This window comes from Canis aureus, chromosome 10 (assembly GCF_053574225.1).
Source record: "Canis aureus isolate CA01 chromosome 10, VMU_Caureus_v.1.0, whole genome shotgun sequence".
Classification (NCBI taxonomy): Eukaryota; Metazoa; Chordata; class Mammalia; order Carnivora; family Canidae; genus Canis; species Canis aureus.
In genome coordinates this window covers 43,434,254-43,455,454 of record NC_135620.1, presented here as the reverse complement: position 1 = coordinate 43,455,454, position 21,201 = coordinate 43,434,254, and the positions used below count along the sequence as shown (strand labels likewise).

General features: G+C 36.7%; 1 long non-coding RNA gene across 2 annotated transcripts in view; it reads left to right on the top strand.

Annotated features, from left to right (window-relative positions):
- Positions 1-21,201, top strand: part of LOC144322296 (uncharacterized) — a 37,240-nt gene that overhangs the window by 330 nt on the left and 15,709 nt on the right. Inside the window, exons 2-4 of one of the 2 annotated variants that reach the window (XR_013387889.1) lie at positions 5,189-5,251; positions 5,512-5,632; positions 14,640-14,735. This is a non-coding gene — a long non-coding RNA (uncharacterized LOC144322296). Of the gene's footprint in view, positions 1-5,188; positions 5,633-14,639; positions 14,736-21,201 lie in introns of both variants that reach the window. The other variant, XR_013387888.1, reaches the window with a different exon arrangement.

The window sequence follows — 21,201 nt, the reverse complement described above, 5'->3', positions numbered from 1 at the left end:
CTCATGAATAAATAAGTAAAATCTAAGAAATAAAAATAAATAAATAAATAAAATGTTCAAAATAAATAAATAAATCTAGATTCTTTTCTTTAAGATTTTATTTACGTATTCATGAGAGACAGAGAGAGAGAGAAACAGAGAGAGAGAGGCAGAGACACAGGCAGAGGGAGAAACAGGCTCCCTGCAGGAAGCCTGGCGTGGGACTCGATCCCAGGACTCCAAGATCACACCCTGGACTGAAGGCGGCGCTAAACCACTCAGCCACCCGGGCTGCCGTAAATCTGGATTATTAATGTCAACCACGCATCCTTTCTCTTAGCCTATCAGACATGTCTTCATTTGTCTAGATCAATGTATCAAGATTGGTATGCCCAGTGCAGAGGAAAATATTTGATAGTTCCATATTCCTTACACAGGAGGGGGAAAAAAAAAACAAAACACCTGACTTTAAACTACCAAAGTACTACCTTTCTGTATTAGAATAAATAACTGATGTAAAGAGGCAAGTCCATCATAGCAACTAGAGACCCAGAAGGAGTAGAGGAGAAAAGGAAATCTGACTGTACTTTCTATGCTTGCAATAGCCAAACCAGAGCATAGCAACCTGCTACACAACACCTTACATCAGCATCATCCTTTATCTTTTTCAAGGAATTTTATGTATTCTATCTCACTTAAACTGAATTTCTATTCCATTTTGAGAGCACTGGGATATCGGAGATGTCTATATGCTAATTTTCCCGGAACGGTTAATGCATTTGATTACATAGCAAAGAGCAATTTTGATTACAGATAGAATTAAGGGAGATTACTTTGGATTATCCAGATGGATCCAAAATAATTCCAAGGATCCTTAAAAGTGAAAGACAAAGGCAGAAGAAGAAAGCTAGAGGGAAGGATGACTTCTGAATAAAGGCAGAGAGAGATACAATGTTAATGACTCTGAAGAGGGTAAAAGGAAGCCGGGAGTCAAGGAACATGGGTAGTGTCTAGAAGCTAGAGGAGAAAAGGAGCAGATGGGACTCTATAGCCTCCACAAGGGAAGACAGCCTACATAGTGCCTTGATCTTAGGGAGACCCATGCCAAACTTCTGCACTAGGGATTTTAATATAATAAATGTGTACAGTTTTGAGACAGTACATGTATGGTCATTTATTACAGCATTAATAGGAACCTAATACAACAGTCTGGAGAAATTATTTTTACATATGCTACCTATTAAGCATCTATGTTCACATCTTTTCTCCTCTACTGCACATGTACTCTTTGTAGGTAGGATTGGCTTATTCATTTGGCATCTTTCAACCTAGAACATTTAGCACAGTATTCAATTTAAAAAGAGTGGATAACTGATGTATATCTTGCTTTTTAGTCTGTGGGTAATATTTTAGTTTGTCAATCAAACTTTCAGATTTTTGCATCATACTTTGGTGTTTACATATCAATTGCCACTTTCTGTGAGTTCTGCCAAGTTCACGTTTCATTCATCTAATGCCTGGCATATTAGAGAAGCTTAAAATATATCTGAAAAGGAAAGAAGGAAGAAGAAAGGGAGGAAGAAAGCAAGCACGGGGGTGGGAGTGGGGGCGCGAGGCCTGATAGCTAAGGCATGACCAGAAATACCGTGATAGTAAGTATTTAAGGAAGTTTAAGTTTATAAATTCACACAATAAACAATGCCTGCTAGTCCAGAGGAGGTGTTCTTTACATATTTGCTTTACGACTCTTTAAATTTGTTTTTTTGTTAAACAAATGTACATCACTTCTAAAGTTTAGTCGATCAGTGTATTCAGGAGTAGTGCATATTCTATTATTGAATCTTTAACTTTTTACTCATGTATAATAGATTGAAGGCTCCAAAAAACAGGTATAGTCAGGCATAGAATGACAACACTATGAAAATTGGAAACATTTTCTCTCTTCTTCTAGGGGCAATTTGCACTTTACTACCTTTATTTAAGAATAGAAATTTGCAATCTTTTGTTGAAAGTGGGAAAAATCATCACCTAGAAGTTGCCAATTTTAGTATGAAAATTCTAATATAATGTGAGTCATATGATGCCCCAAGATTGTGCAAGAAATTGTTTCCTTACAACTTAAAACATACATAGAATACATACATAGAGAATTAATTGCTCTTAATATTATCAGCAATGATGGTGCCAAACCATTTTTAGACTTGGTGCCTGAACTCCTACCTTTTTATTCCACCACAGATACTGATAAAATACTTCAGGTAACCTACTTTATAGGAGATTGATGCACCAAATTGTTCCATTGCTTGAATTTTCCCTGTTAGTCTCGCTTCTCGTTGGGTAGTTTTAATTTTTTTTACAGTTTTGTTTTTCGCATGCAAAACTGATTTATTCCTTTAAATCATTGATTTTTTCTAACCAGATGATCTTATAACCAAGTTTATACTGATCCCAGGTTTTTATATAACAGAGCTGTTTATCCACTAGCTGCAACTATATTTTCCTTTTTTAGTGATTAAAACTTTCAGAGCCATATGCTCATTCTTGTCTAAGTTGTATCCTTTTGGGTTTTGGCCCAAGTCTTCCCTGCTGTTGGCAAACAAAAGGAAATGCTTCCAATATGTAGGGCTCCCCTCTTGTGAAACCTGTAAACCCAAAGGGGACACTCACTTTTAGAGGTGGATTTAGTTTTAAATTACCTTTCCAAAGTAGATAATTCTCCAGGCTCCCTCTCAGATTGATCCGCCAAGCCAGCCACTTTGTTAGCATTAGCATGGCTTCTTGAATTTGAGAACTACAGATGGTGAAGGCATATAAACTTAGTGGTAGGAAAATCAGGCTTCTATAAGGATTCCTAATGAGAATCTATTATGAATGTATTCTTCACGTGCCTTTTGAGTATTTACTAAAGCATCTACTGCTAGTTAGACTTGCCCATCTTAGTCTGTTCAGCAAATTTTGAACGCTAAAAGAGAAAACATATTTCTTTCTAAGTAGGTCACAGATCTGAATACTATTAATGAGTTGAGCATAAGGTATTTTCTATTAATAATTTATTTTATCACTGCAGTTCCTTCGGTCTTTTTACGTCTTCATTCCAGTTTTCATTTTACTACTGTATTTACAGTATTCACAAGCAAAATTATGCCTACCTTCTTTGATTTTTATGTCATAGTTTCCTGATTTTTGCTGTCTGTTGTTCAAGCAGAACAAGCAATGGACCCGGAAAATGGTTAAATATTTACCCTCCACACAAAAATGGACAAGAAGGACTTTCTCTTCATTAGGTTTAGAATTCTGATTTCTCCTCCTTGAATTTTTACTATCTCATTTTATTAACTAAACAAGCTGTCTGACCTCTCTTAGCCTCTAGCAGTTTGAAAATAAGCATAAGATTTGTTTTCATGTATTACCAAGGAACTATGAAAATAAATGTAGTCTAGTTAATCGAGATGTAATTTATATTTCCTCATAAAATCAGTATCCTCTAATGGGTACTTTTGTTTTCTCAAAACTTAAAGCCAGCCACATTGGGATCTGAATATTTGCCACAGTGGACACATTTAAAGCATCATCATTTATTTAAGAAAGCCGGTAAATCTTTTTAGATGAAGAAAGATTCTTTATTTCATTGTTTCTCTTTACCACAAAATTTAATCCCTACTAATGATAAACGTGTTGTATTAGAATGTGCATTTGTCCTCAAGTTAGTGCTGACTGTGACCTGCATATCACTCCCCTGAATGGATTGCATTGGGGCAATAAGTGGGGTGGGGAGGGCAGAGGAGTCGCACAATTGTCCAAAAAACTAAACATTTCAAAAATATTCTTCTCCTGATGCACAATCCCAGAAACCCACTAGAGAATCAAATATCTAATCCACTTAGCATACCTACAAAGCAATATTGTGTTTCTTAAAATTAAATAAAACAGAGGCACCTTTTAGATATCAAGAATAAAACATGTCCCTTTCAGAAGTACTAAGGTATATACATGTATATATAAAATTCAATCCTCATAAAAACTGTATGAGTTAGGTAATGATTATTCCCATTTTATTGATTTGTAGACTGAAGTACATATGAAAAAGGTAATTGGCTCAAAGTCAAAAAGCCATAACCAGTAGTCACTGGAGCCTGAATTGTTATCACATCGTTTATTAGATTATTTAAGATACCAAAGAAAGACATTTTATCAGTCTGAATTTCCTTTTTCTCTTGGTTTATTATTTTCAGTCCCATTATTAAATTTAAAATGACCTTTGTTGCCTCCAGTGCCTATACCTTGCCACCTCCATCCCATCAAATAATCTTCTACAGCCTTTATGAACACATAAGTAGTTTTCTTCTAAGCTATTTTTGCAGTTCTTAATCTTTAAGCTAATCCTCCTGGTATCTTCAGCACTTTGCAAAGACTTCTAAATATACAAAAAGTAATGGATGGTGAGGGTATGATCTCATTTCACTTCATTTTGTCTAATGAAAAAGAGCTGTTCTTTTCAAAATTTGATTTACAAACACTGTGTGTACAATTGGATACATCATGCTGAAACGACTAGTAGATTTCTTTTTTTTTTTTAAGATTTTTTATTTATTTATTCATGACAGACTCACAGAGAGAGAGAGAGAGAGGCAGAGACACAGACAGAGGGAGAAGCAGGCTGCATGCAGGGAGCCTGACGTGGGCCTCAATCCCGGGACTCCAGGATCATGCCCTGGGCCAAAGGCGGTGCTAAAGCACTGGGTCACCGGGGCTGCCCTAGTGTAGATTTCTATACTTCATTCAGACTGGCCATTTCCAGTTTATTGTATCTTATAGTTAAGCTTACTGTCTTTAGGGTTAGATAGACATGAGTTTATTTTATCTTTATTTTTTAAAAGATTTATTTATTATTTGAGAGAGAGAGAGAGAGAGAGCACACACAGAGGTTGGGGCAGAGGGAGAGGAAGATGGAAAGAGAATCTCAAGCAGACTCTCTTTGAGTGCAGAGCCTGCCACATGGCCCCATCCACAACCCTGAGATCATGACGTGGGCCAAAATCAAGAGTTGGATGTTTAAACGACTGAGCCACCCAGGCACCCCTAGAGAGACCTGAATTTAAATACTCTCCTGCCACTTAGTAACTCTGAAACCTTATGTAACTTATTTAATCACCTCTTAAATTCATGACCTTGCCTTTAAAATTGAAATATTTTACTTCTTATCTCTCAGGTTTGTTGTGAAGATTAACTCAGATGATGGATATGAAATACTGAAATCAAAACCTAGCTTATGGTACGAATTCAACTATTATATCAAAAATACCTTAAAAGTTCCTGAATGAACTGACCTCCTCTTAGGAAATTCACCTTTTGCTTGAGATGGTGCAATATAAAGAGCAAGAAGTTTGGACCCAAATGCCTGGGTTGGAAAGACCTCTCATCCACTTAGGAGATGGGTCACCTTCGACAAGTTGGTTAGCCACTCTAAGTGCTTCTAAGACTTTCTCACATAAAGGCACACAGAAATTAATGGAGTTTTTTATGGCCCACTAGGGCCAATTGAAGAAGCTGTTTGCAGCCAGCCCTGCAGAGTCTCACCCTGCTGCTCCTGCTGCTCAGTGAAATCAGCATGCCAGCACAGCGTTAGCCTGTTTGCATGTGCTGCAGCATGACAGTAAGTCAGCTCTACTCTAAGCCAAATTCCCAATTTGTAAAAAGGCAACATTGGTAACAGGCTCACCAGGTTTTAGAGAAGTTAGAGATGCCTGAGAAACAGTTGACACACTGATCAGCATAGAGTAGGTTCTCAATTATTCTGGTCTCTTTCCCTAACCTTGCCCTCTATGGTTTAGCTCTAACAAGCTACTTAAACATTTACAAGACAGTCATGCTTTTACACATCTCTTCTTCCTTACCTGCCATCCCCTCCGGGAGGAATGCTGTATCAGTTATCTGCTTCTGTGTAACAAACTACCACAAACTCAGAGACTTAAAAAACCACATATATTTATTATCTCACAGTTTGTGTGGGTCAGGAGTCCTAATGCAACTTTACTGGGTCCTCTGTGTAGGGTCTCACAAGGCTGCAACCAAGGTGTCAGGCAGCGCACATTCTCATCTGGAAATCTGGCTGGGTAAGAATTTGCTTCCAAGTTCACACACATTGTTGGTCCAGGCCAGGCCATTAAATTGTTATCTAGGCAATACCAGTGGGATGCAAAAGTCCTACTCATGTGAAGAGATCAGCCCCACTTAATTATAGCTCCTCTTCTCTGTCCCCTTGCCTCTAAACTCCAAGATGGTGGATAACAAACTAGATACATGACCTTCTCTCACATCTGCTTCTTCCCAAGTTATTAAAGATAAATCTCAACCACAAGAGTTGCCTGGTAGAAGGTCAGAAGAGAGACTTTGGACTCCTGAACTCTCTGTGCAAGGACTGAGCCCCTTCTCTCTTCCTAAATTCGCCTCGGCATACACAGAGGTCAGCAAGGCCTTAAGCAGCACATAGCACACATTCCCAGACAGAATAACTACCATCAAGATAAAATGAGCATCCAGGGAAAAGGACCAGATATAAGAAGATTACAAGGCCCATGAAAAAAAGAACCTGAATGAACCATCTGAACATTGGAATAAATGGATTGAGAATTTGAAATAAGTGGAAAACTTTAGGAGATGAGGGAAGATATTATAAACATAAGCAAGAAGAAGAAATCTCTTTTCAAAAATGTGTGGAAATGATGAATATAGGAGTTAGTAAAAGAAGATAATATAACTGAGGAATAAATATGTGAATTGAAAATTAAAAGGATAGGAAAACTGAAGGAAAAAATAAAAAGTGGGAAGCTATAAATCAAAGCTAAAATATATGGAAAATGGAACTAAAAAAAAAATGACAATATTCAGACCTCAGAAGTTTTTCCATATTAAGGCCCACCTTTAGAACGCTCTTGCCAGAAAGCTCAAGTAAACTAAAAGAATGATGTTGAAGTTTCTGTTATTCCCAAAATAACAATAATTATAAAAGCAAAAAAAAAAAATAACAGTAGGATAGGGGTCATGTATATGCCTCCCCAACACCTTATACAAACTTCTATCATAGGACTTTCTACTATGTTTTGATATAATCTGTTCATGTACACGTCTCCTCTGGTAGTTGATAATATCTCTTGGAAGAACCAGTGTAGGCATATTTTATCTTTGTCTTCCAACATCTACCCAAAGGTATTATGATCTCTCACAAATCTTGGCATATAATGGACATGTTCTATATACTAGTCAAAGGAAGCCGAATTGGTTTTTGCCTGCCTCCTCAATCCTATTGCTCTTTTTCTTGATTTCCTCTGGCCTTCGGGTTGTCAAATCTTAGGATTTTGTTGACTTCAGATAGCATTTCTTTCTGTCTATTTGTCTGTCCTGCAATTGGTCCTAATACTGCCACATTCTCTGACCAGTCCACTCGATCTTCTGACCTATTACATTGCCTGAAGACAATGAATAGGTGCATGAGAGATATACAACCCAGACTCTCCATCCTCTTTTTATGTGCCCACCTGCCGGCACTGACATTTAGAAAAGCCTTAATTAGGAGACTGGATAGAGGAAAGAATGAAAGGAATCAAAGATTGAAAAACACTAACAGACACACTATACCAAGTATTGGGGGTGGGGGAAATATTCTGTCAGACAGCCTTAGGAATAAATAAAGCAGCGTCCTCCTCATGTAGACTTATCCACAAAATGGAACATACCTGTGTATCCTAGAGAAACTTTGGGGACAAATTAGATAAAAGTCAGCCTACTTTTTTTTTTTAATTTTTTTGCCTTGCTTTTTAAATCTTCAATAATTTCCCTTGCTGTTGATTAGGAGATAGATGTAGAATTATCTCTGCACTTAACTTTGTGTTTGAAGTTCTCACATTGCTACCATCCTTCTAAACCAATTAAGCATACCTTTATCATGCCTCCTGGTGGGGTTATTCAGTATGTGCTAAATGGTTTAATTAAAATCTGTCCTCTTTCCCTAATGCCCATTTGGAGGAATACCTTTCTCAAAATAGCAATTAAATATATAACAATCCATTACTTAGGAAGAAAAAAGAATCACCAATTGCCCCCTAAAGATAAACAAGCTGACTTTCAATTATCTCATTTTAAATCGTACTTTGCAAATATATAATGGCATTTTTCTTTCTCTTTCTAACTGTATTGGCTAAAGTAATCCCCCAGGTGGGAATTTTGATGTCTTATAACAGAAATTGTCTTGTGACTATCATTAGAGTGGACAGGGAAATATACAATGACAAACATAGTGATGTTGCCGATAGAAAAGATCACTGGTATGCATGGTCAGGAGAGAATAGGTTTACAGATGAGCACTTAATAAGTCTACATTAGACAACCTCTTATAAATGACATTGAAAATCCTTATAAAGTTTAATATTATTATTCTCATTTTATAAGATGATAATGAAGCTTTGAGTTAAGTGGTTTCCCACAAATCAGTCAGCTACTAAGTGATGGGGGAGAATTTGAGCCCAAGTTTTTGTAATTCAGAACCCATGTGCTCCATAAATATTTCCTCCTTCCTTTCCAGTCAACAGAACCTTCAAGTATCTAATGTGAGTCCAACAAGTCAGGTGTATGCCACACATTACAACATCTGGCCAAACTTTACCTTCTTTCCTCTTCCAAAATTTGAATTTAAGTCTCTACACTTTCACAAATGAGGGATGTGACCTTAGGCAAGCAACAACACCCCTCTGGACCTCAGAATAGAGTGGGATTTTCCTACTTTCACATTGTAAGATTTCTCCTCCAGGAAAGAGCATAGCAGTGAGAATGTGCCTATGTTTGCTTATAAGAATCAGAGATATGTAGTGGTACACAGAGTCACTAAGCTAGATGAGCCTCACACTAGAGGACAAAAGAGGTGAGATATTATGGTTGAGGTCAAATGCCGAGGTATCCAATCTTTACATTGTTGTTAGGATTTTTAGCCAAATTCTTAGCTCTCCTTCTTCAAATCAGGTCTTGACACAAGACGGTTTGATGTGCTTTGTAAAGTATAATACATACATGCTTCTAGTGGCGCTCCCAAATCATGTCTAATATAGACTGGCAGAGCAGCACCAGTGAATCCCAAATAGCTAACCATTTCTGCTAGATCCATTATGTAAGGTACAGAAGACTTAATTCTCCAAGGCTGGACTCTCATGAATTTTCTGCCAACAATAAATTCACTGTAAATGAAAAGAAAACATTAAATTTTAAACCTATGAATATCTTTAAATGGCTAAGATACACACCAGAATTGAGTTGTCTTTGTACTTACTAAGTCTGTTCATTGATTGAAAATCATTTGAAAATTGTATTCTAAATTCAATAATTAATTTACAATTGTTCTGGGAATCTCTACTTTTGGATGTTTCTTCTGTAGCTAATAAAGCAATCCGTGAATAGAGGAGCCTAGAATTCTCTCCACGCAGGAAGCAAAAGCTCAGACTTGCTGGTGCAGGTTATACTGAGCTCCTGGAAATGCATTTTTTAACAAGCTTGGTTTACAAAGGGAATTGCTGTTAATCCTAGTGCACATGAGTTTTCCCAAAATAACATCGTTTAAATCAAGAATCAGGAACATAATGAAAAACAGAGAGAAGGGATATAGAGGATGCTGCTTAGGGACCTATCCTGAACAACATATATTTACTGATACGGGGTACAACTGATGTGGATTTAGAATCTTTGAGTTAGAGATTGAATTTACAAACGGTGGGGCAGAAGGAAGAAAACATAACAAGGAATCCACTTGAAAAGATTATCTGAACAAGTTCACTCCATGTAACAGCAAAATGGAAAAGAAGGCAGTATTTGAAGTGGTAGGTAGGATTCAACCAGGATCATATAGAATCCTCTCAGAAAGCCAAATGAAAGGAATCCTCCAAATAATAAAAACTGTTCCTCTCCCTCAACTCTGCTGCCATGGGCACATCAAGGCAATAGAATCTCTCATACCAAAGCCCCACTTACTTTTTCATCTTTCTTTTCCCTTTCTGCCATTTTCAGCAGCAGCTCATTGGCTTCAGCCCTGTGCCATGGCCCATGTCAGGGTCACACAACTGTGTTGGAGAAAGAGTACTAGTTAGAACTGGTCTTTCTCAAATATCCACCATTTGCTTCGACGTGGATGGAACTGGAGGGTATTATGCTGAGTGAAATAAGTCAATCGGAGAAGGACAAACATTATATGGTCTCATTCATTTGGGGAATATAAAAAATAGTGAAAGGGAACAAAGGGGAAAGGAGAAAAAATGAGTGGGAAATAACAGAGAGGGAGACAGAACATAAAGACTCCTAACTCTGGGAAACGAACTAGGGGTAGTGGAAGGGAGGTGAGCGGGGGGTGGGGGTGATTGGGTGACGGGCACTGAGGGGGGCATTTGACGGGATGAGCACTGGGTGTTATTCTATATGTTGGCAAATTGAACACCAATAAAAAATAAATTTATAAAAAAAAAAAAAAACAAGAACTGGTCTTTCTCTGTTAGAGCACTAACTAGTTTCCTCCAATGGTACTGAATTGCCTTTCCTTCACTGCCAACCACCAGCTCCTCTGCACAAATATATCACAGGGAGGAAGGTGCGATTAGAAATCAGATAATCATCCTAAGAAAGGGTGGCACTCATTACATACTTTAACACCCCCCTCATTCTAAATAGTTAATTATGGATTTCAAGCATTAAAGAAAGAGCCTCTCAGCCTGTACAGAAACTCTTATGAAGAGATTGTTTTCAGAAAAGTGCCGATAGTGTCTCATCTTCTCCCATAAAAGCCAGAGAAGATGATGACGGTCCAGCTGCTCGGCAAGGATTGCTCAGCCTTTATGGGCTCCCAGAAGCTTCCATGCAACATAAAGAAATTCATATTTTTATTGCCTCGTATTCTCTCAGCATGAAGAAGAATTTACATTTCTTAATTGGGTTTCTTTCTTCGGCATGAGAAATTGCAACTATCTCACTAGACTCTACTGCTTAGCAGCCCCCAAGAAGCAGTTGTATAACTTATTTATAAGGCAGGGTGTAGGGCAAAGTCTTACAGTAAAGTCCAAGGGCTATTTACATTAGGATCCCCTAAAATGCACTGTATAAATGCAATCCTAAGCTACACTCCAGAGCTACAGAATCAGACTCTCTAAGGATGGGACCTGGGAATGTGCATTTAAGAAGTTCTGTATGCTTTTTATTTATGCAGAAATTTGAGAATTACCAATTTAAAAGAAGTGATAAAGATCTAGGAACTCATCTGGGAGATAGTTTCTTTAACTGTTTTTTGGCTTTTTTGTTTGTTTGCTTTTTATGGGTTGATCAGTATGAAACGGCCACCTGTACCCATGCTCTTTTAAGTTCTATAGGTGTGCTATTTCAAAAAGATGGATCTAGAATTCATGCTATTAGAAGAATCTTGAATGTTTTTATCCAAAAAGAAAGCTTGAGGAGACTTTTGAGCCCACTCCTCCCTATTTTTTTTCACCAAAATGATTTTTATTTGTATGTGCTACATAAACAGTGAATGGTAATTCATGGCACTTGTTACTTGGTCCAGACATGAAAAGGTTTATGGAACCAGTAAATGACATTTTAAAAAGGGTCTTCTGTCATAAATCCAAAGTAGACCTGTTTAGTACAATCAATACTATTCCTTCAGTATTTTATAAATGGAATTTTCTTCTACTTGTATCCATTTCCCGGGGCTTATGGACCCATTCATATTCTCCATATTTACAATCAAAGGTTCCTTTCTGAAGAGATCTTAATTTTAAGGTAAAACGTGGTCCAAGTATCTTCTCTACAACTCTGAACTCTGGAGTCACAGTCTCATGCCTTAAGAAATGAGACCCTGCTCCATTTCAAAGGGCCAGTGAAGATGGACATCGTTACTCAGAATCTGTCATTTATCACAGTCCTAGGGTTTATTGATAGAACCAAAGATTGGCTTTCTATTTAAGAAGTTCAGGGTAGCACTTATATCAATAAAAGTACTTCCATTGGTGATTGCAAAGATGTAAAGGACTAATCTAATCATAATTTTTGTACATGTATGTACAAGTACATATACATGGTGTATAAGTACTTGTAATTATATGAAATAATTATCTATTTCTTTTTCTTTAAGATTTTATTTATTTATTTGAGAAAGAGAGAGCAGGAGGGAGAGGGAAAGAGAATCTGAAGCAGACTCCAGGCTGAGTGCAGAGCCTAGTGTGGGGCTCAATCTCAGGATCACAAGATCATGACCTGAGCCAAAACCAAGAATTGGATGCTCGACCAACTGAGCCACCCAGGTGCCCCTGAAATAATTATTGAGTTCTTGAAAGCATTAAATAGCCGAGTTGGAAACTCTTGGCTTTTCCTAATTGCTAGCTACCTCAGATACTACAGGGAACTAAGCTGATTGAGAAGAAGAAAAAAAAAAATAAAAGTGAAGGAAATGTGCCAGGTACTTCTATATATTAATCCATATGTTAGATACTTTACATGCATTATTTCAATTATTCTAGCCCTATAGAGTGTATACTATCTTCACATTCCATATGACAAAGCAGAGAGATTTCAGAAATGAAATAATTTTCCTTGACCACATTTTTATATGTGACCAAGATAAAATCTGAGCTCAGAGTTGGCTAAATGGCTCTACAGAATGATGCTTTCTTCAAACAGAAATGAGAAAGGGGATTACCCTTGGGAAAGAAGCAGAGTAGATATCAGGAATAAAGACCCCCGAAGGAGTTTCCATGGCGAGCTTTACTAAAATTGGGACATTTCTGGGGAAACATCCTTGTAAACATACTTGTGATTTAGGGCATCCAAAATGCAGAGACTAGGAGCTACGCCTGGGTGGTTCAGTCAGTTGAGTGACTCTTGATTTCGGCTGGGGTCATGATCTCAGAGTCGTGGAATCCGGACCCCATCCATGCTCAGCATAGAACTTGCTGGGGATTCTTTCTCTCCCTTTCCCTTTGCCCACCTCCTACTTGTGTTCTCTCTCTCTCTTAAAAAAAAATACATTGTAATATTCTCCAGAAAGAATCTGCTATCCTTTCAAAAGAGTACAGCTCTGGAATTCCGTTCTGGCATGAACCCCACCCCACAGAGCCACAGAGACTTATGCATTTGTTATAACAGAAAGAAAACAAAAACATCTACCAACCATCCATTTTGCAAACACAGCATCAAGTGTTTTGCAGCAAAGTTCTTTTTCTACGCACAGTGTCAATTGGAGACAGTTTGGCTCTTATCACAACATAGTCACTAAATGCTTTCAGTTAAACAATTTTTTTCTCTTGGCCAAATATAGCTGCAGTGCCTAAAATGTAGAATTTCCTTTAAAATATAAGTCTCCAATAGCTGGAATCTTTATACTTAGACGTTTTCATTATGAAATGTCAACAATTCTGAGACTAGCAATGAGCCCACTGAGATGTCTTTAAAGAAAGATGAGAAGTCCAAAAGCTTCATATTTCAATAAAGTTATAGCTACTTTAAGCTTTTTCCTTTAGGCTTTGGGGAGTGGGGTAGAATAATGGCAACTAAAAAGAAAAAGATGTGTGAACTGGACTTGGTGGTAGCTATATAAGTCTTAGCCAGAAAGTTACCATCCTAAACTTTGAAAATTTCATAAAATGACAGTAATATTTGTATAAAGATCAGATCTTTCTTCCTAAGAACTTTCATAGTATATATGACTAAAGTTTTTATACTGACAATTCTCAATTCATTAATAATGAAATGGAAGTCACCAATAGTATTACACTTAGAATTTGGTACTCCAAAAAGGGTCGAATCTAAAGTAATATGTCAGGCCCAAGAACAGCAGGTCCACAAAAATCAATGTTTAAGGGCTAAGTAATTACATAACTGATTATTCAGGAGCTAATTTATAAGCAAACACATCCTTCTACTACAGTGGGCTATTTCTGAGTTCTCTGCACTCCTAAAGTTCTTTGTTGCATTACTGGCTGCATCAGAGAGGCAAATGGGAGAAATGAGGACGTTAGGGGAAGAATCCATTACCTCATACTCCAAAAGCATGACTGCTCCTTATATATGGGATTTCCATAAGATTTTTCAAAAGGGGCTTCCACCAGTGGAAGGGTGAGAATGAGTATACAGGATCAATGTTTAAAACTTCTCTACAGCACAATTGGATTAACACCTTCATGTCAATCTACAGTATTCTAGCCACCTCACACCAACAATTGGGACAATTCTGTCCATCTGACTCACTCATTATTAAGTAGCAATCTCTTCCTTAAAGTGTTCATTTGTCCTTCCTCTCACCACACAGTTGTGTTCAGTATTTTACTATGAGAAAACATATTCCTACAAGTGCATGCTAAAACCAAATAGAACTACTCCATGTCCCTTGTCCAGTTAGAATACATTCCTATCATCATCAAACTCTCTCTCAAAGTACTTTTAAAAGACAGTTTAAAGAGAAAAATTGGAAAAATATCATAATGAAGAAATTCACATAAAAATGAACAGGCAATATATTTCAATAAGTATTATATTTGTGAGTAACTAAGAAAAAACTAATTAGAAACCATAATGTAGTATCAACTCTTTACCTATGAAATTGGAGTAGCAGGTGAAACTGAAAACATCAATTTTGATTACAGAAAAGAAATACTCCGGAGGACAAAGTTTGGCAAGAAAGCCAGATGTCTTCCATTTACACATAATGCTGGACCAGGACATGTATATCCATTCTTCAGGTAAAACCTTGCTCCCTACAGGCAGCTGTCTCCCAAGACAAAAGGAATGGAACTAATCCAACCATGCCCAATTCATTCTGTCCAAATTCACCTCTCAGTCATTCCACCTCTCCAGGTGGGTGACGAATAAAGGAGCAAAGAGAAGCAAGTTGTGTAACATACGAAAGGCTACATTTATTTGAAAAGGTGTATCAGGATTTGGGGCAAGCATTCTACCCTTCCCCCAACACAAAATCCCCATGCCCCAAAATTTCTCTACTTGGTCTATCATGGTTTCTGAAAATCCACTATCAGGGATTCATTCCTTTGAATTAAGATGTCTTACATAGAGTTTCTTTTCCGTTTAAATGACCCTAGAAGGCAAAAACACCACTCACTCATAAAATCTTTACTATATTAGCAGAGATTAGAGCAGCTCTAAGAAAGAGAGGGATAAGACAGGACAATACAAAAGTGACTCGATTACTGATCAAGACAAGATAAAGAGTTCTAATAACTGGATCACTGGGCTGGGTCAGGAGCCCTAGTTACAGTATTGATAGTCTGCTTGACATCTGTTAACTCAGCTATAAAGACTAAAGGACTGAATGCATTGGGTTTTAGGACTCCCTCCAATACTAACCACCAATTATAGGGTACCTAGAAATAAGTAACAGAGATGCTACTGTAGTCTAAATTGCTGGGGCTGAGAGTAGAGGGAGAAACCTAACAGGAATGTGCAGCATGATCAGACACATATAATCTCTTTTCCATTTCCTTAGACAGTCCCAGCTGGTCAAGGCTACATACAGACCTGTTTCAATTATGCTTCTCCTATCAGTATAAAAATAATTTAAAAGAAGTGAACTATCTTCGTCCAATATTTTTTTAAGAGAGAGAGAAGAAAGTGAGCATGGGGACGAGCGGGGAGGGGCAGGACGAGAAGGGGAGAGAGTATCTTAAGCAGGCTCTGCGTCTAGCATACAGCCAGATGCAGGGTTCCGCCTCCCAACTCTGAGATCATGACCTGATCTGAAATCAAAAGTCCAACACTCAACCAACTAATACACCCAGGAACCCCTATCTTCATCTACTTATCTTGGGATGGCATGCACAACTTACTCTCTTGTCACCAAAAACATAAAGCCTAAAGAAAAATGCAGGTAAAAATTTTTATAAATGAATATACTAAATATTTGTATAGATATATATGTTCTACTCTTAAGCCAGGATCAGGGTAGAATTCTCTTTGGTCTCTCTCCACTTAGAGGAACAAAAAATAAAAGACCAGGAGAGCAGCCGGGGATGGAGGATGCATTATAAGCTGAAATCTGAATCATTATAATTACACACAGTTCGTAAGTACAAATGGTACCCGTTTCTTGGCAGATTAAAAAGCCAAGTGATGAGAAATATTGCTGAGCTAAACATGCCTGTTTAATAAGCCACTCAAATCAACTCTCCTGTTATCCCTTGACACATACACACATAAATTGTATCTGTCCTAATAAAATCTCATTTGTTTTACCTGAAGGTCCTATGAACCACCTGGTGCCTCTCTTTACACTTCTTACTATCTATTAACTTATGCTTCATAGAAATTAAGGCTTTTATATGATCATTCTTTCCACTAACATTAAATTATTAGGTCAATGCATGTGTGGGCCAGCAGTCCAGTAAGAAACTATTAAAAAAAAATGGTTGAAAATACTGAATGGTATTAGCAATTTTAGATTGTAAAATTTAGACTATAATCAGGAATTTTAGATACCTTACTGGAAAGTCAGGTTCTTTAAGGAAATCAGCCATGCTGAGGAAAACTCACAAAGGGAAACTTTTGTAAGGCAACTAAAAAAAGGCTGTGCCTATCACAGACTCAGTTATGATGCCTCTATGGAAAATTGCTCACAGGTAGCAAGATATGACAAATTATTCCCAGATTCTGATGATGAAGGAGCCCGAAAAGGGGAAGTCTTTCATCAAGTGTAATTGTAAGGTCAACAGAGTCTGACTTCATAATCTCTGTTCTGTTCTTTATGGTTTTCATTCTGTGTTGTCCTCTCTTGTATGGGATTTTGGGTGTCCTATGATCTTCTCTGCTCTTCCACAGAACCTTGATAATCAGGAGGGAGCTGACACAACTATATAGCTACAGGCTTATATTTGGCATATTTTCTAGTCCCATCTGTCACTGGATCATCTTCTGTAACATCTTTGCCTTGTTGCTTCCAGAATATGAGTTGATCTGCAGGGAGCTCATTGCTTCCCAAGACTGTTCATTTCTGATTTAGATAAAAATAATATATTTCTTTTTAAAAAGTTATTCCTTGTGCTAAACTAAAATCTTTATCCTTTTATTTTCTTCCCATAAGTTCTAGTTCTGCTGTCTGTTTTCTACATAATAGTCCTTTTAAAATATCAAAGGTGAGCTCTCCTATGTCTCTGAGTTATTTTACTTTTCTCCACAACAAATATCAGCAGTTCTTTATACCATTTTTCATAAAAGATACTGCTTGTTGTTACTGAAACATACTGTTTCTACCCCAAGGAGGAGAAACTATGCAAATTTGAGGTGGTGAAGGATCTTAAATTGACTGTGGGGAGGCCAGGGTGAACAGGTGGGAGAAATTCAGTTGGTACAATAATATTGAAGAAACAATGTAAGAACATGCGGTCAAAGAAGATATTCTTAGACAGCTGTCACTGGAATCCATATAGAGTTCCTGCTTTTGGGGGATAGTATTTAAAAGTAGAGACTATGAAAAAAAAAAGTAGAGACTAAGTTCAGAACATCTGGTTTTAAACTGCCAGCTGTACAATAGCATACATGTGTGATATTGGGCCAACATTGCCATCTCTCTGAGTATAATTATCTGAAAAGTGGGGAAGTAGTAGTTAATTTGAACTGAAATGAAATAAAACGTAAACTTACTCAATGGTGAGCTTATAGTAGCTCAATAAATATTAGCTTATGCTTTAAGTTTTCACTACAACAAAGTTAATAGCTTTCCAGTGCAAACAGATTAATAAATGGGAAAAAAAAACTACTGATTTCATCATTTTGATTGGGAAGAGAACTTAATACCTAGAATATTAATGAATATGTTCCATGAATTCCATATTAGAATTTTTGGCTAAGAGCTGAAGATACTTAAGAATTATCAGTATCTTTGGGAAGCCTAGAAAAGAAGCAATTTGAAAAATTAATTCAAAAAAAAAAAAAAATTAATTCAAACGAATTAGCTGGAGTTCTGACCCATAAGGAGTATAAACATAATTTTGAGGTAGCAGCTGTCAAAGATGAGGTCATAAGTTAGTAGTGGTAAAACAAATACTATTTTCCGGAAACAAAACCATTAGAATGCATTATCGGCAGTAGGTGCTGATGGTTGAAAGGTGAAAATCTCAAGTTTGATTATTGAAATTGCCAGAGGTACCCAAGTTTATTTACATATATATTTAACCTAGGTTGCTAGTTAATGTATAAATACTATTAAATATATATTAATAATATAAAAGAAAATAATACATATATAAATGTACATATAACCATTAACAGGTTAAAAATGAAAAGAATGGAAAAAATAAAAGAATTGGATATTGCAACTTTTAATATTTACTTTATGGAATAGTGAGTCATAAGCACTTTGTGTTTTATTTTGCTGCTTCCATTAGATTTTTGGAGTACTGACAGATAAGTGAAAATTTTAACTTCCCTTTTTTAAAGATTTTATTTATTTATTTTGAGAGAGAAAGAGGGAGAGCATGAGCAGGGTGGGGGGTGGGGAGAGAGAGAGAGAGAATCTCAAGCAGACTCCAGGATGAGTATGGAGCCCCACACAGGGCTCAATCTAACAACCAAGCAGCCGAAACCAAGAGCTGGGCAATTAACTGACTAAGCCACCCAGGTGCCCCAAAGAATTTACTTCTAATAACCAAATATTTGGTTTGCATCTATTATGTACCAGGTACTTTGCAATGTGCCTTACATAAATCACATCATTTAAACTAAAATCATGGGATATAATTAGAACAGTCCATTTGACAAATGAAGAACAATAACTTTCAGATTGAGTAATTTGCCCAAGTCTTGGAGTTAAATGGGTCAGATTGGAATCCTGGTCTGTCTGAGTCTCAAATCTGTGTCCTTATTATAGGTTTGGGACAGCTTTTCAATCAGGTAAGACTGTAGATATTTGCATGACCTGGAAAATTATTCTCAGGTATTTAAGTCCCACTTTTACATAATGTAATAATATATGGTTTTAAATTTTGTGGGAAATATTTGAAACTCTTGTGATATTTCAAAATTTCATTATATAAAATATTGACAGGAATGCATTTTATAGGTGTTTTCCAAAGAGTTGTAAGTACCCTGCTAGATCCATCCTGGCCTTCTTTATATGCATTTTTGATGAAGATTCTAAGTAAGATGGCTCTTTCCCTATGTGCAGAATATGGAAGATTCTGCACCTAAAGTGACTTCCAAGGAGATAATACAGGTTTGATAAAGAGCTGTGGGTCTCTGGCATCACTGCAAACTGCCCATTATTTTACTAGACTATGTTGTGTTTTCCGTTTCTCTATGGAAAAGACTACTTAAAAAAAATAAATTTCAGATCCAGAAGTCTGCTCAGTGGGATAAGGCAGACAATCAGTGTTAAGACTTCCTAGAAGATACAGAAACAGCACCAAGTACAGACAAGAAGCTAATTTTAGGTACCAAGGTTATAAAGGATTTTAGTTTTCTCTCTTTTAAGTAGATTCTCTTTTCTCACTTTATATTCTACTTTTACTTGAAATCCTGATTACAGTAATATTAGGCAGTATTTTCAATTATCTTTGTATTAAAAGCTCTATAATTACTAAAATTGGAATCATGTGCACTGTTCAACATACCACTCTTGCAGAATGATCTGAGGATGCTGGCTATTTGGAAGGTAAGTGGTTTAATTTACATGGCAGATTTCCAGGCTACATAATTACTCTAGTATGAAATGCAGACTAGAAATATGTGGGGTAACCACATATTTAGTAACCAGATGGTCATAAGAAACTACATAGCTCTTACTCATTTAATATGTTGGGCTTAAAGAAGCCATTTCTTTCACTTCTTTAAAAAAAAAATCTCTACACCTTAAATGAAGTGCACACATGTAGCAATTACATGTGTAAATCCTAGATGAACTAACAAATATTTTCTGAGGATTTCCTGTGTGTCAGGTACCATGCAATATGCTTTGGATAAATCATCCCATTTAATCTTCTCAACAATCATGGGGTATAACTCAAATGAGGAACAATAACTAAGTGCAATTTAATCTCAAAAATAGATTTGCAATTTGCCCAATCTATAATAGATTCTCAATAATCTCACATTAAAAATTAAAAACACATTAAAAAGTAAAGTAATTTTAATAAAAGAGAGAGATGGTTTCAACCAATATGTAACCTAGATTCCATGTATTTTATTAATTCACTCAATTGCTATTTTTGAACAAGAACTTCAAGTCCTTCCTTGGAATATCATTTACCCTGGAGCTGAGATTATACCTTATTTATACTTAATATTTTGGGATCTAGCGTATCTCAGTTTCCTTATCTGGTTTATAGCTCCTACATCTGGAATTTTTGGTGGGTTGCCTGCTTTGAGTGTTTACTCTTTGCATTTGCCAGTTACAAATTTCTTTGTAAAACCCCTCAGTTGCATCTAGTTTTCTGTCCCAAACAGATAAGTACCCAGCAACAGAAAGTCTTTAATGTAGAAAGTGTGAACAAGAAAAGGAAATGGGTATAGACAAACTTTTTGTGATCTGACCCATCTACCCCCACCCCCAATGGGTGACCTGAGCCATTTACATTTGTTTGAGATTGCTGTGTTTAATTCAAACTTTCCCAAAGAAAACAAGCAAACAAAATGCTTCCCTGTTCCACCTCACCTTAACTGCTGATGAATGTAGTTATCCCTGTGAATTCCATGCAAACTGATTATGTTTACTATATAACATGGGGTGGAAGATCTACAAGATTAGTAGATGACCATGCGCACAGGGACAAGCATGTAAATATCTGTCTGACTACCGGTCTATGATGTGTACATGGTGTTCCCTTCTCTCATCTTAAATTCCTTGAAATTATGCATTACACTCCTGCCCACTGCTTCATCACAGTGTGAAATAACTTAACTGGAAAAGAGAATCTAGTAATAATCAAGCATCTGGAGGTCAGTGGCTTAGCAGTAAAAATGATGTGTAATCTTTTGATAGTAAGTCTGGGTTCCTGAGCTGTGAAGTTAATTTTTTAATAATATTTCTAGTCAAATGGCAATGAGGTTCTTGTTTTTGCAGGCTTTGTTTTATTTGAAAACAACAGCAAAGCTTTCCATCAAGTCAAATAAATATTAAAAAGGCATTTACAGTGTGTTCATTGGTAGTGGTTACCAAAAATAAAAGCTAATATTAATTTCATATAGTATCTTTCAGGTAAC